This window comes from Pleurodeles waltl, chromosome 1_1 (genome assembly GCF_031143425.1).
Source record: "Pleurodeles waltl isolate 20211129_DDA chromosome 1_1, aPleWal1.hap1.20221129, whole genome shotgun sequence".
Taxonomy (NCBI): Eukaryota; Metazoa; Chordata; class Amphibia; order Caudata; family Salamandridae; genus Pleurodeles; species Pleurodeles waltl.
The window spans coordinates 719,911,797-719,939,648 of record NC_090436.1 but is presented as its reverse complement, the minus strand read 5'-3'; the positions used below and the strand labels follow the sequence as shown (position 1 = coordinate 719,939,648).

At 41.6% G+C, this 27,852-nt stretch overlaps 1 protein-coding gene across 1 annotated transcript in view; it reads right to left on the bottom strand.

Annotated features, from left to right (window-relative positions):
- CHSY3 (chondroitin sulfate synthase 3) overlaps nucleotides 1-27,852 on the bottom strand; it is a 541,002-nt gene that overhangs the window by 109,310 nt on the left and 403,840 nt on the right. The window lies entirely within an intron of this gene.

The window sequence follows — 27,852 nt, the reverse complement described above, 5'->3', positions numbered from 1 at the left end:
TTTACCAACCAATGCATACATCCATTGGGAATTGTACTGTCTTTTATCTATGTTCTTTGCATATATAATCACCATTGGAGCACTGCATTGCCTGCGCTATGATCAGATATTTTGTTGATTGTTACACTTGATTGGAGTCGAAACATTAGAAGATGCAAACTATATCTGTCTTGTGTTTTATCATTGTAATTCATTTTTGTCTGATGAATTAGTCTGAGTACCTCTGGTTTTTTTCTAAAAAGCATAAGAAGGAACCACTTTCAAATGAGTCCCACTAGACAACTACTATATTAATACATACCTAACCTGGTCCACATGGCCATACAGGGTTGTCCTTGTTATTTAAACACTGATACAAATTATGGCACTTTTGACTTTTCAGTAGATGCAAGCGCAAACTAGCTGTTGCGAGGTGAGGTGAGTTGAAGTGCACCACACATGAGGAGAAACACAGTCAGTGCGCTGCTAGAGAGCGCCCCTTGTGAGGTCAGCATTGAAGACCTAAGGAACCCCATCATATCCCCTGACAAGCTTGAGCAGTCACAAACTGCACCTGCATGAGAGAGGATCCCCGAGTCCTTGACTTGCAGTGAAAGGCAGAACAAGAGTAACAAACTGCAAGTCCACCTTCAACTAATGTGCTGTTCCAGTTCAGGCATCAGGTCATGCCTGATATGGGAAAAAAAAATTAACGGATGCACAAATCAAAGTGCTCCATATAGCTGACCAGGATCATAGGAATAGTATTAAATCGGTGCTCTGGTGAACCAAATCTGCTTCACTTCAGCATTTACCAAACATGAATGATGCTCATTAAGTACCAAACCACTGCACACCAGAGGCTGTGTCATGAACATGCGCGAAGCGGCCCCCCAGAGCTGTGTGTCTCTTTCTAAGACAATGCCCAGTCCGGAGCGCATTTCTCCAAGACAATGCATGTGCAGCAGACTGCAGTTCATGCAACAATCTTGAGAACTTCTGAGTTGTGTATGCGCTTCTGACCGTGCAATGTCTTACAAATAAGCACACATCTCTGCTTGGCACCGGTGCATCCATTTATCCTACCATTCCACGACTTAACCCGTTATTCAATACTACACAAAGCACACTCATATTCACATTTTACTTGGAAAATATCTCCTGTGCCCCTGTATGATAGGTCATGTATCTTGGAACTTGAAACGGTGAACAGCACCTAGATACAGACATTCAAAACACAACTTTTAGCAGCTATTCATAGAGCCACTACGAGTCTAAAGGTACATTTTGTATTATAAATAGTATGCACATCAAAATAGTACACAGTGTGCACTTTTGACAAAGGGACAGTATTTCTGTTGCATCCTTAAGAATCTTTAAGAAAGGCTTTTTGCGCACACATATTTACCATGAGGCCAAACAAAGTTGTAAACCTAACAGCATGTTATTATGGCAGCACAATAACACAAATGAACGCCCAGGAGCGTTTAGTTAATATCACTGAGTCTCTATGACAGACTGAAGCATACAAGCACTTTCTAAACAAAAAAGTTGTAAAACAACAATTCAGAAGATGAGTTAGCAAATTAAACTAGTCAAAGAACATACACTGAGTTCATCACAAGACACACGCCCTATCAAATATGGAATTCAGTATTATAGGAGTCCACTTTTTCAAAACGAATGGGAACACAAATGGAACAATGTAATTGCTGACAAAATAACATTGCCTTGACGGTGAGCTTATCAATGCGATGGCCAATCATTCATAACAGGAAACTAAAAGAAACAAGGAGGGGCAACCCAAAGTCTACTTGCTCTCTGCACTTCGTATTAATCACACATTTCCCCGGATAGGCAAAGCTGTCTGTAGCCAGACCTAACAAAAAGTCTGCTATCATATAACTAACTTCAATATCTTCACAATTTTCAGAAATGTATTGCAATTATGCGAAGGAATATGCATTTCAAATAGCTGAAAGCTCATCTAAGATTGGCCATTAAATTATCAGGAATTGTCTTGATACATTACAGTATTTTGCGCTATCTTAACCATCCTAAGCATGAATGCAACCAACAACATGTAAAGAAGGATACTTAAAAGGGCACTGCTTTATATAACTGAAACAAAGTTTAAAGATTTCATTACATAAATGTGTAATATGAAATGGTCTTCTGCAAAATGTGTAAATAATGAAAAAATAGGCCTTGATTAAAATTATAAAATATGAAGACCCAAGACAAGGCAGTTGCTGTGCTATCAAAATTGCACTAGTGTGTTCGTTCTAAAAAGAAGAGCTACAGTAACATATTTCTTATAAATGAATATAACAAAAAATGTTTATAGTGATGGATGGAATACCTGAATTAATCTCAGCCACTGGACATTACTTAGTGCTGCATCGCAGTCCACCTTTATTTTGCACACCATGCCACCTCAGTTTAAACCTAAACATATGCAAATCAGTGTTGAACCTATTCTAGAAGAACAGTCTAGCCAAAACTGCCAGACCAGGTCCTCTATGAACAGAACACAAGCAACGCAAGACTGGTTTCACTCTGACTGGGGCTCGCCATTCGGGTATAGCTTGGTTCCAATAGCACAGTAAGTATGGGGCCCACATCTGGGCAAACCCACCACACCTAGGGCATAGCACTAAAGTATACAAATAAGTGTTGGATGGAATTATTGAATTATTCTCAGCCACTGGTATTTACTCGACGCATCTTACATCAATTCTGCCCCATTCAACAGATTAGTTGAGTAATTATTACACAATGTTCTTTCAATACAAGAAAATGCAACCCAGTTTCTGCAGGTTATCAATCTGCCTATTGACTTTATTGTGTTCACATTCAATACTTTCCTCTCAAATTTCTGAAAACATAAACATTTCAGCATGATTAAATATATTCAAGCTGCTCTGCAGTGAAATATGACCAGGGAAAAGACTGCTATAAGGATGAAAATCAAAACTTGGCTGCATACATCCATTTTTGAGCTGGAAATGCTGCATTGAAGGCTGTTCTCTATTTCGCATCATAAATAATCAAATTTACTGTCTGTTTATGATTGACTGTGAAACTACAGAAACTCACAATCATATTAGTGAACCTACAGCACCCTCCACATTTTACAATTCAGGATGCATACACAACGCTACAAATGTATATCTTTCCCTGGGGCAATTTATAAAAAATCTGATCAGTTCCAGCCTCCTGCCATGGAATCATTTCACCATCATATGATGTCTGAACTCTGGGATCAGGAAATTGTAATTGAACTTTGCCAGAGCTACAGTAAATCCTTTGACCTTCACCTACTGGCTCTGTCTTCATAAACAAGTAACAGCAACTACCCTCGAGAGTGGGTAGCATGACCTGAGTACACAGATAAAAAGTTGCTCTTCCAGTATTCAGGATTCAGTTGGCCTATAATGAGGCCAATTATGATTAACTACATGTTTTCACAAGCCAGCTTAATATGGGCAAGGAATTATTCACTGCAGAATGCCAACAGCACTGATCACGCCTACTACACCAAACTAATTTATAGCAAATAAAAAATAATTATATATAAATATATATGCCCTAAAAAGCACTGGAGGGACATTATCACCCACTCAAGGCTTCACCTTGAACCCTGAATCATGAAAAAAAAACATTATATATATGTTATCTTTGTTACATTGTAACTGGCGTGTTTCAGTCATTTTAGGGTTTAGCTCACTATAACGTCACTTTAATCGTTGCTTTTTGGGAAATATATATTATATCTATATATTCAATTAAAGAACATATATAAGATACAGGTGTGGTTACGAACATACTCATGTGTTGCTCCAGATGATTAATATCTGTTTGATGGAAAATGCGTTCATGTTTCGAAATGACTTCTTTAAGCAAATTCACGTGACAGCGATGGACACCTGCTTCGCCCCCAGTTACACTAATTTGATGATGGGCTGGTGGGAGGAGCAGGTGTTCTGGGGGCTAGTTATGGAACAACAGGAGGAAAATATTATTATTTGGTTACATTATATTGACAATATTTGTTTGTATTTGGAATAGCTCTGAGGATGAGTTAAAACAGTTTTTTCCATGGTCCTCAATCAGAATAACCTAAATTTACAATTTCCTACTGCCCATAGTAGGAGCAGAGTTGAGTTTTGGATTTAAAATTGGCTGTGAGAAATAGAACTTTAGTGACAGAATTGTTCAAAGAAGAGGCAGTGGGAAATTCAATCCCAGATGCAAGGAGTAATCATCCATCAAATTTAAAGTGGAGCATTCCATTTAGTGAATATCCGCATGCAAAGCAGAACTGTAGTTCAAAGGATGATTTTCAAAAAACTATAACAGAGATGGTTAAGAGACTGAAAATGAGAGTGTACCCTACTAAATCTCTCGCAGTGACCAGAACTCAAGCGGATGAACCCAGCAGGGAAAAAGCACTCTTATACCCTCTAGAAAAATGGGAAAGGAGGGTGAGCCCATTTATTTTAATATGAAATTTACTAGACAATCAAATCACTTAAAACAGATTCTGAGGAAACAATTGGACATTCTTCCCTGTGACCCTTTTGTGAGAGGAAAGGTGGGCACATATCCGTCTCTCTCTTTTCAAAGAGGTACATTACTAAAAGACCTATTAGTCCATGGTCATCTATCACCCAATCAAGGAAAGTGGTTAAAACAAGAACAAAGGTTTAAACGTTGTGGCCAATGCAAAGCCAGTAAATATATCAAGAAAACACAGATGTCGCACTAGCTCGATCACACAAGAAGTGACACATAGTGAAATTGATCACTTGTAAGACAGAGTTTGTTGTGTGCAGCATTACGTGCCTGCGTGGCAAATGTATATTGGCTCGACTATTTTTGCAGTGAAAAAAACTAATTTTGGAACACTGAGGAGCTATAACAAATAATGACCAAAGCTACAGCACAGCCAAACACTTCAATGTCAGCCATGAAGGAGACTGAAGGAAAGAAAAATTTATTGGAATTGATACAGTACTCAAATCCTAGGAGTGGTGACAGGGTGACATCCCTAAGGTAATTGGAATCCAAATTTATTTTAGAAATAAACTGCATAGTGCCAGTAGGGATGAAGATAGACAAAGAGCTTCAAGTACACCTGCAATGACAAATTAAATTTGGGCCTCATTGGGCCCTGATGTAGGAATAGAGTCATTTAGTGGTCATGTTTCATTGGCGTAGGGGGCGTTAAAGGATTTCATTAATTATGTAATCAGGATTCATCTGTTAGTAAGACTCTTATTCATCATTGTTTATTTTTACATTTGTTTGGGAGCAGGAATTGGACATCTCAAATATGATGTGCAAGAGAATATATTGATGTAACATTGAAACTTTGGAGATGGGATATTGTGTCCATTGAACAAATTACACCTAGAGGTAGTTGCTAGAAGTTTAATATAGGCCACTTGAACTATTGATATTTGACTTTGATATTTGTGATGTATATTACTGTTTATGATGGTCAGGCTACTATAGCCAACAAATTTGGAATTGCACATTTGTTTCAGAGAGATTTTGTTTACCAACAAGAACATGCTATGAAGTTCGATACATTGAGAAATGTGTGTGCAAGGTGACACTGTGCTACACAGAGCCTGCAATATAATTTATATAATTTTAAAGTTCCTCACTTAGCAGAGTTTAGAATGTTAAACATAATCAATGTTGTAAAGTAAGGAAACAGCATGATGGGCTTGCTGGGTATTTTGGTAATATGAACTTATTTGTTATCATAGGTGAACGAAAACATATACTTTTGTTTAAAGCATGTTCTCATTTGTAATTTTCATGTATAGTATGTTTTCACTTTCTTTTACATCACCACGCCATTATAAGGTTGTTAGTAATGGCCATCCTGACCATGTGACCCAGACCGAGCTAGGTTGAAACACGTTATCGTATCGATCGAGTTAGCGAAGAGGTGTCGTAGTACCTTCTGTCCCACCTGCACTTTCTTGCTCATCTGAATTTTCCAAACATTACCGTTTTATGAAGATGTGTGGAGATGCCCGTGTTGCTGCTGCACAGATTTTTTCAATGAGCACATTTGTTAGGAATGCCAATGTGGCCCCCTTTTCCTGGTTGATTGCACTATGAGAAACACAGGTAAGTTTCTTCGAGCTATAGAGTAGCAAATTTGTATGGTTTCAACAGCCTATCTTGCAATTGTTCCCTTAGACACAGGTGCTCCCTTGCTCACTTTGGCAAAGGAAATGAATGGCTTGTTTACCCTACAAAACTTCTTTGTTTCTTGTAGGTAATACTTAAGGACCTTCGCACATCCAGTGTATGGAGGGCTCGTTCGGCTTGTTTCTGGTTCATGGAAGAAAGCCGGCAGTTGTTTGCTTTGGTTGACATGGAATTGTGTTACTACCTTTGGTAGGAATTGTGGATTGGTTCTGAGGACCACCTTCTCTTTGTGGATTTGCAAATATGGTTCTTGAACTGTTAGCGCTTGCAGCTCGCTGACCCTGCATAGTGACATGATTGCTATTAGAAAGGCTGTTTTCAGGGTAAGTGATCTTAGATCTGATTTGTGCAGGGGTTCAAAAGATTCTGTCATCAGATGTGTCAATTCAGTATCTAGGTTCTATAATGAGGTTGGAATAGATCTTGGGGATGTCACTCTTTTAGAACCTTGTAAGAAATTCTTCACCACTGGGGATGTGAAGGAGCTGTTGCCTGCCATCCTCTAGTGTAGGCATCTATTACAGCTCAATACACCTATAGTGATGCATAGGTCAGGCCACTGTCAAGGAGATTTGTGAGGTACAGTAGCACCATCTCCTGTTGTGTCCTTGAGTCCGTTCTGTTGCTGTTTGCACACCAGTGGATGTATCTTTTCTGTTTGTTTGTGTAGTATATTCATGTGCTTGGTTTCCTAGCTTCCCTCAGGATTTCCATTGTCCAGGGGATAGCTGCAGATATCCGAATTCTAGGTATTCATGAGCCATCTGATCCTTGAACATCTCCTGTAAGTCTGAGTACCAGGGTATTTCCTTTTGACTGGGCGTGAGCAGACCTGGCGATGAAGTGTTGACATTTTGTGTTTGTTAGGGTGCGAACAAGTCTTGGCTTGGTGTGCCCCAGATGTTGAAGATCCTTTGAAGAGTTTGCTGCTTTGTACCCCCCTTGTGTGAGTTGGTGTCCTGTCTTCTAAATTTGTCTGTCTACGTACTGAGCCCCGTTGGTAGGTGTATTGCCTGTAGGGGTATTTGTTGTTTCACCCATGTCCATTTTACTGAGTTACCTTTGACAAGGTGAAGGATTTTGATCTCCTTGTTTGTTGAGCTAGAAAATGGAGGCCGTGTTGTCCATTTGAATCACAGCAGTTCAACCTGTAAAGCTTCCCATGAACACACTTAAGACTAGGTAAACTGTCTTCATCTCCAGGTAACAGTTGGAATGGTATTTTGAATAGCCTCCATAGGTTTATGTATTTTGAGTTCCACCATTGATTCTCCCTCTGCACTCCTCCTGTAACAACCACTAAATCCTCCCAACTGCCTGTGAATTGTGACCATTTGTTGCAGATTCATTCCTGGACTGGGCACATTTGCAGTCTTGCCTGTAGAATCAGTGGTATGTGTTATGCCATCATGCCCATGAGTTTCAAGACCGTCCTCACTGTCAGAGACTGACCCTTCTGGCAGAGGCAAGTCTGCTTTGTGATTGCTTCTGCACTCCTCTGAACTGAGTATGCTTTTGCTGTTTTGGACTTCAAGGCAGCTCCCTGAAACACTTTCACATGCTCTGGTTGTGGTGATGGCTTATTGTGAAACCAAGGTATTACAGTGTGCCCATTACCTTTTGAATGGCCCTATGACACTTTTCCTTTGATTGTGTGTTCACTAGCCAAACGTCTAGGTATGGGTAGACAAGGATTTGCTGTCTTCTTAGGAGTGCTGCTACTGCTGCAAAGTATTTTGTGAAGACTCTTGCAGCAGACTTTATGCCAAAGGGCAGCACTCTGAATTGGTAATGTCTTTTGTTTTGGATTAATCTTAGGTACTTTTGTGTCTTTGATTTATAGGTATGGGCAAGTAAGCATCCTTTCAGTCTAAGGTGGTCATATAATCCCCTTTTCTCAATAATGGTAGTTCTTTCTGCAGGGTTGTCATCTTCAAGAGTTGTGTTTGAATGAATTTGTTCATAAACATGAGGTCTAGAATTGGTCTTAAGGTCAGATCTTGTTTTGGCAAAAGTATGGTGAGTAGTTTACCTTGTTTTCCTCCTGTTTTGGCACCTGTTCCATGCCCCTTTTAGTAAGAGTTCTTTGAACTCTTTTCTGAGTTGTACCATTTCCTCTTCCTCAAAAGTCTTTTGTCTTGGCGGTCTTTGTGAGGGTTGTTTGGTTTATTCTATGCAGTATCCGTAACTGATTATATTCAACATTCATTTGTTTGATGTTATCTTCCTCCACTCCTGGAGGAATCCCTTTATTCTGCCCCACACTGATGCTAAGTGTTGGAGTCTTTCACCATATGAGACACTTACTAGTTGTCCCAGCGCCTTTGGGAGGCTGGCCTCTTTCTCTTGCCTTTCCTCAAAAGGACTGCCTTGCACGATGTTGCCACTGCTGATATGTTGCCTGCTGGGTGGCCTGATGTGAGCTGCCTTGTAAATGTTGCTGTTGTCCTGTCATGAAAGGTGCTCTAACTGTGGGCCTTCTGCTTGGGTTGATTATATAAGCCTGTACTTCCATCTCGAACCCTGACACCTTTAGCCAGGCATGTATCCAAAGGGTTGTCCCTGTACACATCTGTCTCTGGATGTATCTGCCGCATCCAGCACAGACTTGAGACAGAGAGTCTGCAAAAGTCTTTCCCTCCTGGATGACTGCTTTGGCCCTTTTGCAGTATTTTTCAGGTAAAGCTTCATAATACTCTACTTCCTCCCATTGTTGGTGCCCGTAGCGGTTCCTGACAGTGTTGGAGTTGGCTATCTTCCATTGGGTGGCAGCCTCCCTCTCCATCTTCCTGCCCACCAAGTTAATCCACTTGCTTTCTTATTCAGGAGGTGGCCACATGAATGTGGGGGTGTTGTTTCTTTTCCTTGCAGTCACTACGATGATTGAGTCTACAGGAACATTCCTTTTGCTATATAGTGGTCAAGAGTGGAGTGCTTGTATTTTTTCTCCAATCTGGGTGTAACCACTTTTGCAGTGTAAGGTTCCAGGGAGGCTTCCTTTCCTTGATCAAGGATGCTTGGCAGCAGTGGTAAGCACAGATTCCCTCTCTGAGTTGGCATCATGATCTCTATGAGGAAGCATGCATCTTCTTTCTTCTCCACTCGTTGGACCCCGTTGGTCTCTGCAGCCCGCTTGATGACATTGCTCTAGGGAGATAGGTCATCTGGAGGTGAGGGCCTTGAAAGGTAGCATCAAGGTCTTGCCATGCTTTCTCAAAATGGCTGAGGTCCTCAAAGCCTATTGTGTACTCAACCTCCTTGAATTTGCAGAGCTCCTCCTGGTGTCCCTCATGGGCTTCTGGGATTGCTGGCACCTCCAGGGCCAATTGATCATTTTTGGCCTCAGCAGTCACTGAAGGCTTTGAAGGTATGCAAACTTCATTCAGAGAGTTGTGAAACTCTGTTTTTCTTGGTATGAGTACAGACATTTTGGCCTCGAGCCTCCTCTTCTTTTACTTGACCTCAAGCACCTTTTGTTCAGCATCAGTCGTCAAGTTATTTTTTGGCATCAATGGTTCTCCTGCCTCTGACACTTTTGTCTTTGCTATCACTCCTTCACAAGCAGAGATTGGCATCAGAGGTTTAGAAGGTGCCTTTGCCCCTCTGGTATCCTTTGTTCAGGATCAATGTGGATCTTTTAGACTCAACTGACATTCGGTCAATGAGTGTTTTGGCCCCCAGTTGTTTTGTAAGTCTTAGGAGTCTGAGGACTTAACAGGAATTAACATCCATGTCTTTCAATGGCTTCAGTCTTTTCTTGTTGGCGTCCTGCGTCACCTTTTTTGAAGCTTGTTTCTTTTCGGGGTTGGTCTTGGAGATCCTGATGTCCGACTCCCCTACTCGCTCTATTTTGGCCTTCTCAACATTCTCCTCCTTGTCACTTGATAGGCCGAGGTGTCTGTTTTAGTAATTCTTGTTTTTGTCTCATCACCATGGTGTAGTGCTCTGGCCCCTGTTGACATCATACCTTGAGTGTTTTCAGCAAAAATTCTGCATAGGCCTCACAGTCCTCATCCCTGTGGTCCTTTGTCAGGCAAAAATAGCAAACCTCATGGGGGTCTCTCTTGGCGATCTTGGGATGGCAACTGGGGCAGAATTTAAAAGGGGTTTTTCAATGAGTTGTTTTTCTTCTTCTAATTTTCCTCACCTTCTTTGATGAATTCCTTAACTTTTCTCCAACTTCTTCAGCTTTTCAAGAAAATTCTTCTGAGCTCCTCTGTTATGCTTTCAGACCCAATGGCGGAAAAAAGAATATAAAATGGCGATCATGCACAGGAACTGACATACAGAGAACGGACTTAGCACCAAATGTTGGGCAACGATGCCCAAAGGAAAAAAGAAAAGACTCCAACATTTCTAGACCCAATCACTGGATGACGGAATAATGCACAGCATGTGAATCCAGAAAACTCTTCGTGCTGCACAACTGTATATACAAAGTATGGTTCTATACTTGAAAGCTGTGTTGTCACAGCCAGAAAGTGAAAAACACTATTACTAGGCGCCTTTCATGTCTCTCTTTTGATCTTGCAGTCTGTCTCTTTTCAGTTTAATTCTGTATGTAGCTTTGTAAGCATGGACATTATCAGGAGATAAAAGCGGTGCACCTTTTGATCTTCCTAAAGACAAGGGCATTAAAAATATCATCTCTGTATGTGCCTGAATAATGCATTGCAGTATTATAATAAACACGAACCAATACCCAGAAAAATAAGATGCATACTCCTCCTCTGGAATATGTGAGATTTGAAGAAGAAAATATAGTGTCTTCCCTTTTTTAAATTATCAGATTAGAAAGATGTTAATTACGTGACGTCATCTTGGTAAATGAGTTACTTTCATGCTGTTATGAAGGCAGGAAGAAATTGAATTGTGATAACCAATCTAAATAAAACAAACATGAAGAATATACTAGAGAAAACACAACTATTGTCATCAGACTCTGATGTAGAATTATGTTAGTGTTGTTTCAAGGTGAATGAAAACAAACAGTTTTAAAGACTAAAAAATAAACAGGAGTAGGGAACTAATATTAACTAAAGACATAGCAGATGAGTAAATACAGAATCCCTTACTCTATAATCCTTCAACGTACTTTATGCTCATGAGCTCACAAAACCCCACATATTCTATTCTAAATTCAGTTGTCCTATTGATTACTCACTGGCCACATTTCCATACTTTCCCTCGCATGCATATCACTGGGGAGGACATACTGGCACCTGGAGAAGGGGTTTGAAAAGGGCTTTTGAAAGAGTCAGCTTTTAATTGTTTGCAGAATTTGATGATTGAGCTTGCAAGGAGAGGTCGCTCCAGGTTTTAGGAGCCAGTTCTGAGAAAACACAGCAAACAGCTCTGGATCTTTGAATGTGGGGGACATGGGTGAGTAGAAGATGTCTAATGGGGGTGTGGAAGTGGGAGGGAGGTTTAGTGTTAGTTCGACAGCTGCGCTCTGGATGACATGGAATCTATGGTAAATTGTGTGGAAATTCTGAAGTAAAGTGCATTACATAATCCAGCTTGCTGGTTAAAAGGGCTTGGGTGGCAGCTTAATGGATGCTGAACCGAAGCCATCTGAACATTTTCCTGAGGAGTTTGCTCAAACTAAAATGAAATCATCTCCTTTCCTGCCACCTTGCTTGCTGCTTTTTCTCTTTTTATCCCTTTCTGAATGTTCACTTGCTGATTTTTTCTTACATAGTCCTATACCTGCTCATGTCTTTTCACCCTCCACTTTCATCTCCAAATTTCTATTTTCTCAACCAAGGACATCAGCTACACGATGAATATACAAGACTGTGCCTACAACTTTAAATAAAAAATACAACCTGCCCTGATCTCCCACAAAAGCCTACAAATTAGCCACGTGATACCATGAGCACTATTCACAAATTATGAGAGGAACGAGCTTTTTATAAAAAAAACATCTGTTACCTCACTGAAAACCATCCACAATCCGAAAAAAAAATAATAATTCAGCGACTCCATAGCCGACCTCACGAGCACCCACGCGCTCACCTCATCGGACTACATCCTCCTTGGAGACCTCAATTTCCACTTGGAGAACAACAACGACGCCAACACTACATCTCTGATCGCCAACCTCTCCAACCTCGGCCTCAGACAACTGGTCAACACACCCACCCACATCGCCGGCCACACACTTGATCCAATCTTCTCCGCAAGCAACCACGTCACCTTTAGCCACACCACCAGACTCCACTGGACCGACCACCACTGCATCCACTTCACATTCAAGAAGCACATCGAACACCACCGCACCCAACTACCACCACACCGCCGCTGGAGCAAAGTCACCGAAGACCAACTGACCAGCACCCTCGCCCAGAACCCGCCCACCGACTCCACCGACCCAGACACCGCCGCTCGCAACCTACGAAAGTGGATCAACGACTGCGCCAACACCCTCGCACCACTCGAGAGGTCCACCGACAACCAAGAAAAGAAAAAAGCAGCCTGGTTCACTGACGAACTCCTCACCTCCAAACGCACCTGCCAGAAACTAAAGAAGAAATGGCTCCTCGAACACACACCCGACAGCCTGGCTGCTCACAAGGAGGCCACCCGCAAGCACCACCAGCTAATACGACTCGCCAAACGTTCCCACTTCACAGAACGCCTGAACAACAACGCACACGACAGCAAAGAACTCTTCTGCATTGTGAAAGAGCTCTCCAACTCCAGCGCCAACGTCAACGACATCCCACCATCCCAAGAACTCTGCGACGCCCTGTCCACCTTCTTCTATCAGAAGATCGCCGACATCCACGACAGCCTCAACACCACGCCACCGTCAGACCCCACCCCGACAACTCCACCTGCGCCAACAGCCTCACCGCCTGGATCCACGTAGACGACGTTGAAACTTGCAAGATCATGAACTCCATCCACTCAGGATCCCCATCAGACCCATGCCCCCACCACGTCTACAACAAAGCCGACTCTACCATCGCCCCCCAACTTCAAAAGATCATCAACTCATCCTTCGAAACCGCGACTTTCCCAGACAGCTGGAAGCACGCCAAAATCCACGACCTCCTCAAGAAACCCAAGGCAGACCCCAACGACCTCAAAAACTTCCGCCCGATCTCCCTCCTCACCTTCCCGGCGAAGGTCATCGAGAAGATCGTCAACGCTCAGCTCACCGGCCACCTCGAGGACAACTCTATCCTGGACCCCTCCCAGTCCAGTTTCAGACGCAACCACAGCACCGAGACCGCTCTCCTCGCCACCACAGATGACATCAGACAACTAATGGATAACGGCGAAACATCAGCCCTCATCCTCCTGGACCTTTCCGCAGCCTTCGACATGGTCTGCCGCCGCACCCTACTAACATGCCTCCACGAAGCCGAAATACAAGAAAAAGCCCTCAACTGGATCTCCTCTTTTCTCTCCGGCAGAACCCAGAGAGTCCGACTCCCACCCTTCTGCTCCGAAGCCACCAACATCATCTGCGGCATACCCCAAGGCTCCTCTCAAAGCCCGACGCTATTCAACGTCTACATGGCCCCCCTCGCACAACTGGCCCGTCAGCACAACCTCAACATTCTCTCCTACGCCGATGACACCCAGCTCATCCTCTCCCTCACCAAAGACCCACACACCGCCAAAGCCAACCTCCACGAGGGAATGAAGTCCATCGCCGAGTGGATGAGAAAGAGCCGCCTGAAGCTGAACTCCGACAAGACGGAGGTCCTCATCCTCGGATGCACCCCCTCGGCCTGGGACGACTCCTGGTGGCCCTCCAGGCTGGGACCCCCTCCAATGCCAGCCAACCACGCACGCAAACTGGAATTCGTCCTCAACTCCGCCCTCACCATGTCCAAACAGGTCAACGCAGTTTCCTCCTCCTGCTACAACACCCTCCGCATGCTACGTAGAATCTACAAATGGATCCCGACGGAAACCAGAAAAACTGTGACCTAGGCCCTCGTCAGCAGTAGACTAGACTACGGCAACGCACTCTACACAGGCATCCCAGCAAAAGACATCTGACGCCTCCAACGCATCCAAAACGCCTCCGCCCGACTGGTCCTCGATGTACCCCGCCGATGCCACATCTCCCACCACCTGAAAGACCTCCACTGGCTCCCCGTGGACAAGAGGATCACCTTCAAGCTCCTCACCCACGCTCACAAGGCACTCTACAACGCCGGACCAGCCTACCTGAACAACAGACTCAACTTCTACGTCCCCTCCCGCCAGCTCCGCTCCGCCAACCTCGCCCTCGCCATTGTTCCCCGCTTCCAACGCAAGTCCTCCGGCGGCAGATCCTTCTCCTACCTCGCCGCCAAGACCTGGAACACCCTCCCGACCCCCCTGCGGCAGACCCAGGACCTTCTCACCTTCAGGAGACTCCTCAAGACCTGGCTCTTCGACCAGTAGCAGCACTACCCCCCTCCCCCCTCAGCGCCTTGAAACCCTAACGGGTACGTAGTGCGCTCTATAAATATTGTGATTGATTGATTGATTGATATTAGCCCACTGCTGAGGCCTATATGCGTTGTTAAAGACCCTGATCCTGAGTTATAGGCCTGAGCTGCAGGTGAAGGCCTATAAAGTGGGAGAGGGCATTGAACAACTGGTATAGCTCAATGCAGAAGAGGTACATGGCTATTAGAACATTCCACCCACTAAGGGTAGAATGTTCAGTATTAAAAAGGGAGAAACAGGAAAACAAACACTGGAATGTTAGAGCTACAGGCTTTTACCAGCCATTATAAACCCAGAGCTACTTCATTGTCTTCAATAGAGTTTTCAACATGTGCATGTTCTAATAAAACCAAACTATATATTGCAGAAATGGACCACTGCCCTAATGAATGAACTTATCAATGTTCTAAAACATGATATAAACCCTGTTAAAGCCACAAGCAAACTAAAGAAATAAGGAAGCTGCTCAAAACCAAGCTGTACCAGAACAGTATGTCTACATAACATTTCTCTCTGCATGTGAGGATCGCCATGAAGAGCTCTGCCATCATATATCTCATATGAACTCCTGTACTTTTCCATCTCTGTGGGAGTAAACTTGACAACCACATCTGGCATGTGGTTTTCACTCAGTGCCAGTTCCAGATCTAGGAACAAATCTTTTATCTTCTCCCTCATCATTTTAAAAACTAAAGCTAAAATTTAAATCCATCTTTACGTACTTTCTCCACGCTAGTTCACTAATTGCCTTATGTCAATTTAAACCATAGGGCCTGATTTATATTTCCATGGAAGGCCCGCCATTCTGCCACAGTAATACAGTAAACTACTCCACCCCTATGATGGAGGGATTGACCGCCAAATTTATAAATGACTGCCAAAGAGGTGGTTTACAAAGAATTGGCAGGATCCACCATCACAGCAGTGCCTGTCAATGCTTCTCACTGTTTGGTTCAGGGTTGCATCACTATGATCCAACCCTGCACCAAAGAATATTCTTTTTTCTTTTAAAAAAGAAAGTCCCAAAATGCATTTCTTTTTTTTAAATAAAAAGCTAATGCTTTATTCGCCATGGTGTGGGGAGAATTATTTTAGTTTTACTGTCCCTATTGTTCGACAATAAAAGGAAATGGCTACATTTCTGCCCATCCTGATTGGGAAGGCAGACTGGCATATATCAATTTCTCTGAAGGTGTGTGGGAGAGGTTTGGCTATGGCAGTGACAGAGAAATAATTGCCATAGCCAAACCAAAGATCCATCCACATTTAAATTGGGTGGGCGGGTCTTCATGTTGGTGTTATATTCAGAGTAAACATACCACCAACATATAAATCAGGCTGTAAATTGCTAATCTACTACTAATTCACGACTAAGACTATTGGTTCAGCTACTCTGATAAACCCAAACTCATCTCCTTTGCCATATATTTTATCATGTATAAGCACCCTGCTCTCCCTCTACATAGATCACTACTATTTTTAACAACAAGCTATAGCTAATTAATCCGTCTCCACCCTTGCAACTGCATATCTCCTCTGCCATCAAAACATTGGCCTCAAATTTCTGTCAAACCAGAAAGAATCTGCATTTTATGCTAGTCCTCAACTAGATTAATTACTGCAGGACATGTTTCATTTGTAGAATAAATCGAAATGTGTACAGCTTTAACGCTTGTGCATTTTATATTGTGTAGTTATATGACAAATATGTTATGATTAACTTACTGATTCTGTGGTTTATCTATAGATATATCTGGGTGTCTTCTTAATGTACTCTTCTGTGGTGACTGAACACAAATCTCTATATCTTCCGCCCAACAGCGAGTTATTCCTATTTACATACACATGGTGTGGATCCTCACTGTTCTCTGTTTCGATCACCTTGTCCACTTCCTCCAAATATCTTGCCTCTAATTGTAAGACAGAACAATGGATGTTTAAGACAACAGACTTCTTAAAAGGCATTCCTGCAGAGATACCAACGATACCAGGTCCCATGTTAACTTTGCTTAATAGGCACGAATTCAGTATTAGAACAACCTGCAATATGCAAAACCCACATAGAAACAGCTACTGACTGGAACCAGTGGGTCCTGACCGCTCAGCACACAGTGGTGCACTAGGAAAAAAGCAATTGAAAGTTCCAGCAGAAATGGGAAGTATAAAATTGGACAACATTGTAACAACAGAGAAAATGCCAAAATCAAACACATTGGCATGCGAGCACACTTGGCCTCTGCTGCATCTATTCTTCAAGAGAGATGCAATTGCACCTCAGCAGGAGCAGACTACCAGGGACTCTCTTTCCAAAACACTTTACCACATCTCTGTGGCAGGTGTTGACTATTCCTGCTTTGGTGACTACAGAAGCAGTGACAACGTTTGCAGCAGGCCAATCTGGTTCAGCTGCTTGAGGGGTAGGCCCATACACACTGGAATGAAATGGTTTAAAAAGAGAATGGTGTCAATTTATAAATGCATTTACGTTTATATGAATTAGTACCACATAAATATTACTTTATTTATTCATAAATGTCTTTATGAATCAGCCCCAAAATCTCCAACTGCTTGTTAGTACAAATGTAAAGGAGCACAGCACTTTCTGTTTGTATTAATTGTATCTAAAAATTCCCTGAATATGTCAATTTTATTTCTATTCTAGATGTTTTGGGGCACAGATATAGCTCTCTCCTACCCTCTCCCTCACAAGGGTGTGTGTGCAAGAGTCTAGGATTGGTTTTGTACTGGAAGAGTTCCCTTCCAGTACAAAATACTATGCCTAGGTAACTTTCAAAATTGTTCCTACTTTGTGTGTGTGCTGTACAGTGGAAGACACATGCAAAGTCAGAAGAGGAAGGAGAAATAAAAACATTTCTCCTTTTAATACATGCTTTCAAATGGCCTTAATTTTTCATGCAAAACCCTGTCTCTGATTTTTGGTAGATAGAGTTGTGCATTAAAAAGCATGAGTGGTTGCATGGGATCGCCCTTGTAACGCCCCCTTGATGCTAATTAACTCAAAGGAGCACTTTGCACTGCTTTGCATTACTTTTAGGCAATTTCCAGAGCAAAACAAGTTTTACAATGTTATGGAAATAACAAAACAAAATGTGATGCAAACCCAGTGCAAAATGTTGGTAAATCTACCAGCCCGTTTATAAAATCTACTCTAGCTTTATTTTGGAACCAAACTATGAAATTTACTTTTCCACAGCAAAAACATTTGATACCTTCTCATTGATATATCAAATCCCTCATCACCTTAAAATGAATTACAGGATAACTGACTATGCAAAAAAATCACAAGTGAGTTCAACTTTAAAAACTGGGATTTTTTTTCAACATGTGAGTCATCTTCAGTGTCTACAGCATAAAAGTTGTCAGCATATACATCTTCAGCATATATATATATATGTATATATATATATAAAAAAATATATTTTTTAACTCTATGCTAATTATTTTAACAATAACCGTTTTTATATAGACATATATCGTCAGTTTACTGTAATCTGGGGTTCCATTGCTAAAACTTGTGCCTATCTCCTAAAGCATGCATTGGTCCTGGTAAAATACTGCATTGTAATCAAGTGGCAGGAGGCTGAAGCACAGCAGTTAAAACACTGGATAAAAGATGCAGATGGCTCGACAGAATAACTAGAAATGAGGATACATTGAACAAGGTACATACTGACTGGAGGTTGTTGGTACATGTTCTTCTGTACCACAGATTATATGCAGCCCTAAGAATAGTTGACAGTCTTCTATTTCTAATAGTGGGTCTCTCCTATGTTTCTCTTGAGACTCTAACTACAATATTGTTGATGGTCCATACATGCATGCTATATTTTGGCCATGCAGTGGTGTGATCGACATTGATATCTGCAACTGTAGTGCTACTATATACATTTATTTTTTTCGCAGTTTTTATATAGCACGAACCTGGCTCAAGGGCTTTAGAGATGTTCACATGTCCATATATCACAATGTTAGATTCACTTTGTTGTACTCTTAGGCATAGGGAGTTTAAGTGATTTGCCCAGAACTACAGGATGCTGAGCCAACGCCTGGATTCCAACATGGATCTTCACTTCCAAAGTCAGCAGCTCTGACCCCTAGGTCACATCCCTTCTATAAGCTGTGCCACTTGCACCTTGGAGATGCATTGCCTTCTGTATAGCAAATTCGGACCTGTTAATACCCATTTTACTTGTTTTTAACAACTGAAATTTATGAAATTAATGTTTTAAAGAAAACTAAAACGTAAACCACAGTTTGAGCCATGTGGCCTTTCATTTAACGATGGGAAAAGTCAGAAACGGAAACTAAATGTGTCTGTGGTTTTGCTGAGTAAGGTTGTCCAGCTCCGCCTTTTACACATTTGTTAGGAACCTAGCAGTGCAATATGTTGCAACTAAAACAGGGCTTGGGGAACAGCGTTCAGTATTGTCTCGCCTAAAGTAAAATGGGTTGTTAAATATTTCCTGGCATTCAAGTTGAGTCAAATATTCACTTGTCTAGTAGGCCTCAGAACAAATATTGTGTTACTGTTACAGTGCAGTCAAATATTTCAACAATGCTGCTCGCCCATGTGACGACGGTGCCAGAACCCTGAAAGATCACTTTACAACTCCATGCCACCAGAAGTGTAACCGTTTTCTGTTCTTTCAGCTAAGTGTTATGATTTACTAACATTCTAAGCATTTTTGGGAGACAGGAAAGCACCCGCCGCCTGCAAGTGTTTCGCAGTCAGAAGTGACCTGAAAAAACTCTATCCTTGAGCTCTGAGCAGGGCAGGAGCCTCTCGTGCGCACTTTCCATGATGTAATATGAAAATACGTCAGTTCACCCACCAAACGCCCTATGATGTAATATGAAAGCTCGGCAGCAAACGCAGAGCTAGTTCGCATCCACACGCCCCATGATTCAATATGAAAATAAAGGCACAAGGGGTCTGATGTATAAAAGTAATTCAAACCTTTCCCCAAAATTTTCGACTGCAAAATCAAATCAATCAGTGATGTATAAAGCGCGGCTAATCACCCGTAGGGTCTCAAGGCGCTTTTGTTATTTACTAAATCAATTTTGTGATTCAGTGAAGTCTTTCTGAATCACAAAATGGGTTTACTGACCAGGTCTTATTTGGAGTTAGGAAGGTGCATAAAATTGTTCCCTTCTAGGTGCGAATCGCGAACGATGTATCATTAAAAAGGTGACGACTTCGCAAAAGAGGTGCTACCCTGTTTGCAAAGGGAAAGATGCCTCCACTGGACAGGTTCTTCTCTGGGAATTGTGTTGAATGGTCGACGGGGAAATGTCAGCTCCCCCGATGCGATCCCAAATGACAAACATGTATTTATTTCAAAGCAGCGCTAAGCTACTAGCGTTCATTGTTTATAATCCGCGTTCTTCCATTTTCTCATCATCTTTCCCTTTCCTAGCTCTCCAGTCCTGGCATTTACTTCGGCGTTTTGTCTGTTCTGCATCCAATTTCCAAGAATGTTGTGCTCTTCTTCAGAAGCATCTTCATCCTTCCACAAGTAGTTGTAAATTTATACAGCATTTCAGCGAAATTAAATATATATATTTTTTTCCAGTTTTGTTTATGTTACAGTATTACACTTATGCTTTGACTGCACTACACGAAAGGTTACACTATTGTTGGTTGAGTAACAATGCTACTATGCAGCCTGCTTTGATATCTGTTGCTCAAGGTGGAGAGCTGCTGGTCAGGTTTTTTTCATTGATGATGTTTAAGTTGCACTGCTGCTAATTAGGCTGCAATGACGATGGTTAAGTTCTATTCTTTTTGTACAAGTTATATTGGTTGCGTTTCTACTCATATGCAAATAATCAGGCTGCTGCACAGTTGTTCAGGGTGCATTGTTGCTATTGAGACCGCATTGGTGGTGTATTAGCTCCTCTGTTGTTGTACACGCCGCAGTGATGATGCGTAAATTCCACCACTGCTGTGTAGGCTGCGCTGGTGTCCTTTTAGGCTGTTCGACTACTGTTTAACTCTGATTGCTGATATTTGTGCTGCCTTACGCCTTTGAAGCACAAAGATCTTCATTCTTAGATAGGCTGCCTAAATTCCCTCCCATCCCAATCTTGACTTGCCTCAAGCTCCTTCCCTCCCCTGCTGATAACACATTATAATTGCTGTTTCACTTGCTACCATTTTTAAATGAAGTTCTAAATCTGAATTAACTGACTAGTTTACGGTCTATTCTTTGGGGACACCTGCCTAATTAAAGGAGCCCCTCTATGAAGGTGAACTAATTTCAGATCTGCCTGTCAGTGTCGTCATTGGGAAGTGTCTAGAGAGAGCCTGGCTCACTTCTATAATTATAAGGTTTTTCATTATAATGTTTTGTCTCAGTGAGCCCTATAGTGCTGCCATATTCCCAGAGTCCCACCAAGGAATGCAGTATACTAGAACTAATCTTCATTCCCTTCCCTGCCATGGGCATTCTTTCCTTTATGAAAATGATCTGTGTGGTCCTCATACGCTGCCAAACTACAATGCTAGTTTTCACTGAACAACAACATCAGGTTACCTACCACAGGCCTTTTTCAAAAAGTGCTAATCAACTGCAGCTCAGCTCCAATCAAATAGCCGCAGCATGAGGGGCCGCGTCACTTCAGGGACTCACATGTGACACTCGCAGCTCCCTTCTTTGCATGGCATGTGGCACAAGTGAGGTTTGTAGGAGGATTGCATTAGGTGGGGTTGGAGCACGCCGTATGGGCGGTGATCAACTCTTCCGCACTGTCTCATAGACTTAGCAAAGGCTTGCTTCCTATAACCCAGGAGAGTAACTACCAACAGTGCAACAGGTGCAGTGGCACCAGGGCTCAGACGTGTGAAGGTGCCTTCTGCACTCCAATTGTGGCTGTATTCCACTACTCAACTGAGGACAATGATGATATTGCCCAAGCTGTCATTAGGGTCAGTGGCCCCATTACTATGTCACTACTACAACAAATAGCACAGTGGGTGACTGCACTTGCAGTAGAGGGCAATATGACACCCGGATCTTGCAAGCTGAAATCACAACAATTTAAAAAAGTAATTCATCCTTCTGAAATAAATGGATTAGTTAACACTGAGCAGCACTGAGTTGATTATTAAGCTGTTGTTATCTAAAATGCAACAAAACTTTGATACTTTAAAATGCTAGTGCTCTACAAAGAAAGTCATTTTTTATCATTATCATTACACAAGCATATCTTTGGAATTGTTAGTATTTCAAAAGATAATTCTCTTTGTGGAAACTTCTGGAAGGAATTCAAGGAACCTTAAAATATGTCTGACACCCATTGTAGCTTTTATAGTTTTTTTTGTTACGTGGAAGGCTTGCCTCAAAGTCAATAGGGGTCGGAATTAGTGCACGTGGATGGCATCGCTGACGAGGTACAACATCTAGCCCTAGAGCGGCGAGTAGTTCCTGAGGGTATGCATTCAATTACTACACCATTCTCAACGTGTCAGGAAGTACGCTGCCACGGTGGAAACTACTGCAATTGTGCAAAAGCCAGTAATAGAGAAAAATCTCACAGTACACTTTTGTCTAGCAGCGAAGTATGTTCACATATCCTTATGCAGAGCACAGTGCCCATGAGCATAGGATGGCCAGATTTTGAAAAACAAATACTGGAACCTTCCACAATATAGAATATGGACTACAGTTTTGGGTCAACCAGCTGTGCATCTCGTTACATAGAAAACACAATCAAGCATTAAAAGAATTAAATGTAATTTTTAAACAAACTATATCTAAGTTAATTACATTGCTTTCTGCAAGGGGCTCCTAACTAATTCTGCATAGGAAATGCCCCCTGTCTGTATTCCGTCGACTCTCTCTGAAAACCAACACGTTCTAAATGTATTGAAATGTGCTGGAACAGTTGGTGAAAAATTGAGACTGTTCCATCAAATCCAAAATGCCTGGCCACTCTGCATGAACAAGATGTAAAGCCGGCTATTGAAATGCCGAGCCATTCTACTAAAAGAGGCTGCAACAGACTGGCAGTAGAGTGAGGCGTGCATATCTGCCTGCAAGAAAGAGAAATGGACAGTTTAGCTTGAACGCATTAAAGCTTGAATTTTATTTGAACAGATAAAAGCACTTTGATCATCCATCAATGCAAGTGAAGAAGGGTAAATGTATTAGACCTGGATAACTATCCGAGTGATTAAAAATGCACTTCACTGTGCTTGCCATTGAGGGAGACCAGAAAGAAGGCTTAGGCACATTAAAGTGTGTTTTATGTCTAAGTTACGATGTCTATCTATAAAATAGTTGCTTGTGCATGATAGGAATCACATTACAATATACGTGTAGAAAGAACCCATAACTGTACATTATAAAGATATTGCAAGTCTGAGGATAACCTGATAAAAAACTTGTGGTGATTTGCAATAGCCCTTTAAATGTACAGTTGGGGATATGTTATTGCATTTTATAAAGGGGGCACTGCATTCGAAGAGGCATTCACTCTATGAGTTTACCTCCATAGGAGCAGAAAAGATCATGGGATACGTTTTTTTCCTATATCTGAGCCCCACCTTGGTGGCTAGGATGCAGCAAAATAAATAAATAACATCAAAAAGCCCCCTCCTTTCTTGCCAAGGATGACCTTACTTTGTCCTCCTTAGAAGTTGTTATGGTGTAATTCACGGGCAGTAGGCAGATGCTCAAGCCCCTTTGTTTAGTGCAGCTTACTGGCACATGCTGTACAAAAGTTTTGTGAATTGATGGCAAAGTGTCTCCTAACAAATGCAGAAGCAGACATAGCTTTCAAATTGACGTCCACAACTCAAACAACATGCCTGCAGTGTCCTCTGGTGGGAGAAATACAACAGAAAGAAGAGCACAGTGGACAGACGCATGGATGCACCCCACAAAAATGGAAAAGCAAGTTAACTGCACTACTGCTTTGAGTGGCTTCCCCTTCTTTGGGCTGAGGTCACGGACAGGAGAGAAGGGAAAACACTCAAAGCCAACATATGACCCGGCAGCAAGCAAGTATTCTAGGATGAAAAGCATTAAGCACAAATAGCGTAGTAACGTGAGGGGTGTAATCGCTTCTGGGGCAAACTGGGACTGGTCCACGTTTTTCTAAACTGAGAAGGAAAATCAAACATCTACTGGATGTGAGCTCACCCGCACTGTTTAAGGACTGCCAGAGAAAGGAGTGGGCAAAGTCACAATGTGACATAGTAGACTTGGGTTAAAGAACATGAAACATGTCCAAATATGCAGAAACGACTGCTAGCATCACTGAAGTCCCTGTATTCTAAAAAAAGGTGATAAAACTTAGATAACAGAAGAGGGTATCATCTGGTCGGAACGCGGAGTCCTAAATATAATTTGCAAAACAACACATGCCCACTAGTGTTAATAATAATAAAAAGAAACCTATACTCAATGGGACAACAGATTTATAAACAATATCGTGGACACAATATTTCTGTCACACAATAAAGGTAATTTTACACACAACTGTGATAACACCAAAGTGGCAACATTCCTCATCTTGGTGTTCCAATCCAGACAAAAGTAGCTGATGGTTGACGTGTGCCCAAAATTACGAAGGTGTACCATCTTTGTAAATTCAATCAATCCCTACTTCCATTTTCTTCCAGAATAAAATGACTATTGCTATATACACTTTGCTGCCTTTTGGAGCTCCTATAACATTGTGTATTTAGCCCTTTCGTTGAAATCCACAAGAACTCCAGAAATGACTCCTGATCCTTGATATCCTTGCTTTAGCAGCAAATTATTCAATCAAGGGTACCTGCATGCCATGGAGAATGAGTTAAAGAGATAACCAGAAGATGGTATTGAGAGAGCGTAGTTTAAATAACATATATTAAAATGAAATGCTCATATCAATGCTTAACGATGTTGCATAGAAAACGATAATAATAGTGATTTTGCTTAAACGTGCATTTGAATTATGACTATAATGTGTTTGGCTACCAAGGTATATGCAAACTAATAACTCATTAATAGAATAATTAATGCTATGGTTAATCAAGTTATATTAATGATTATGATATTGCATTTATATTAAAAATCTCATAGGCCTTAAGTTAGCGTGAGCTGTGGGTTTTAGTTTGCCTGGCTCTCATATTAAAAGCATTTTTCTGTTTTTCAGTGTGCTGACTCGCAAAGAGCCATGACCCTGCAAATTGTACTTTTCTTCAAATTGGAAGACTAATGTATCTTTATAAATGCGTTCTCATCCGCTTATTTGGTGCCTTAGTTAAAGTTTGAATTCAATGTTGAAACAAATGTAGATTAATGTAATGTACAAGGACGTTTAAACCATGGACAAAGGAACTCATGGCCCGAGAAGACGTGCCAACCCATGAAGTAATCTCCGGATGTGCTACCTCCGAAGACGTCAATTATAAGGACCAATCAAAGTGTTATGAATTATCATGGGGTGACCATTTGAATTACCTAATGTATAATTTGATAAGTTAAAGATAGTGGGGTATAGCAGATGTCCAATAGAATTTTGGGGGAAGGTATTACGAAAAAGGGATAAAAACCCATGTCACAGAAGGGTCGGGGGAACTAGGTAGGGAATGCTATTGATTTTATCCAGAAACTCTGTCACTCTGTTTGGTGACTTTGAGACTTATTAAAACCATCTTCACCCATAGACTGCCCTATACACTTCTCCTCCTTATGAGGGAAGTGTCCCCTGTCCTTTAGACAAAGTTTAGACTGACGGCGTTTTGACTGATGTCCTGAAGACGAAGACTGATCCTGCGTGCTGACCTAATCTTTGGAGGGTAATTATGACAATGCAATTGGTAATTTGTCTGTTTGCTTTTCCTTTCTAGGTACCAACTGCTCATTTGATAGAAACCATAGTTAGACGTTTTCTAAATTGGTGTTCTAAATTGTTTTTGCATGAAGCCCAACATGCTGATGCTAATTAGTGGTTAGGACAGGAGTTCACTTCGACTGACGCAAATAGACAAATGACTGACGTTGCGCTGTGCTGAACTGAGACATATATGATATTCACGGTATTCTGATCTATGTTCATGCCGTGCTATGTTCTTATGTTTGTGATTCTTACATTAATTAAATCTTATCACAGTTGCCATATCGTGACTATGCTCTTATGCTTCCTGGTATTAAGATTAACTCTTCTGCTCGTAGATTGTAATCAATAGGGAATAAAATTCTTGAAATTCTAACAAGAGTGTGGTTATTCATGGCTGAAAGGTCATGGTTGCGTCGACAATTTGATTAATGTCTTTTTCTAAAGTAAAGTGCATTGTGGTGGTAAATATTGATGACATTATTGATATATTGCTTGACATATTGATCAGTTATCTCGTCCTACGGTGTCTCACCACTGGGTCACAAGATTCATTGGCCTAAAACGAGTCCTAATGTGTATAAATTAACATAGAAGGACGCGTTAACAGTTCTGGTAGCAGAGGATGGTTTTGGCCCTTGGGGGCCCTAGGACGGAGAATCATTGTTTTAATTGTTTTTCTGTGATAATGCAAATTGGAGGTATGATGGGTTTTTAAGTTCACCATGACTTTCCCGGGATCTCGGAGCCTGCCTAAGTGAGTTTGGGATGTTCTCGGCGTCATAATGTGTGGTTAGGGTTCTTGCGCTTGCTAGCTTATGCATTTTGCAGGTGATTGTGAGATTTGTGTGTATTTAGGCCAAGTATGTGTTATTTAGTAGGAGTAGGCGTACTCCGCAGTACGAGAGTAGGGAAGTCAGCATACTTCATATGAGTGTGGTGCTTGGTGCTCAAAAATAATTATCCACGTGGTTGGTTGTTTATGTACGGACCTGTCGTGGTCTAAGACTCCGGTGTATGTTGACAAGTGTAGGAGACACTTGGATTTATGTTGTAATCTGTGCGGTTTAATAGGTCAATCGGGCGTGGTTGACAAGTCAAGTTTGAGTTGAAACGTATGTGTGAAACCTTCGATGGAGATTTGGCAAGTTCTAAAGTGCACTAGGATGAGAGTAGAATTTGCGGGTCGAATTCTGCTTGCGTATGCAGGAGCTGATAAGGAGAAAGTAGTGGCTAAGGCTTCAAGTGAAATCTCTGTAAAGTTCTGAAGTGAATGAGTTGATAGATGAATTAGTTAAAAACTCTATTTTGAGATAAGCAGTTACTTACAAGGAAGAAGAACTAAAACTTTCATCTGCTCAAGTTTTTAAACTGAGGAGCTTTGCACTGGGTAACAGTAAAACCTGTTATTTGTAGCACTTAGTAACGGCAGACATGTGGTAGGAAGCACTGTACACACACCAATAAACGTATTATCTTTTAAAATAGGATGGTTTACCTATGTGTATTTTGCCCTCAGTGTTTCTGCCTTGTTGACTCCGGGCTCTAGAACATTTGCCATTGTAGTTCTCTGAACCGGAAGAGCTTACCTGAAGAACTGTGCCACCTTAAAACATCTTGTTTTTGAAGAAATCCTTTCTCAACTCATTCCTGCTGCCATTCTTCATGCACTAGAAGCACCTCTAAATATTGTCCAGTAAAGGTTATGAACTGTTTTACTCTCCCAAAATGTGCCTCGGAGACATGTAAATACTACTTAAAACTATTATTTATTCTTGATTTTTTTTTTTACCATAGAACCATCGGCAATGTACAAAAAGCATCGGGCTCCATCAGATAAAGAAGGAGGTGAAAGGGGAGGTTCGTCCATCAAGTGTTCAGTAATTTCTCCTTAGCAGGCATGCTCCACTGATTAAGTGTTCAGTACCTAAGAGCAAACTATTTTCTCTGTTGGAATATTTTAACCAACTGCTAAGCCATAATTAGACGGCGTGAACATCTATGAGGGAGGGCGCCATATGCGGTGCCGTTGCAGGAGTCCGGGAATTGCCGGCGACCTTTAGTTTTTAATTATAACCCACGTGGGGATTAATTGAAATATTATTTCCGACTGAAGCCAAAATGACATCTTGAACGTGTGCGTGTGTACGTGTTTGTGTCATGTTTTGGGTGGAAAACAGGAACAGATGGACGGACTCTTGCTCTCATTATTGACAAAGGAAAATAAATTCTTTGTTTTTCTGGAAACCAGTGCATGAAGATTGTATTTGCGATGGGTAAGACCGACCACCTTAACAGACAGTAGAAGCAATAGAAGAACACCATGAA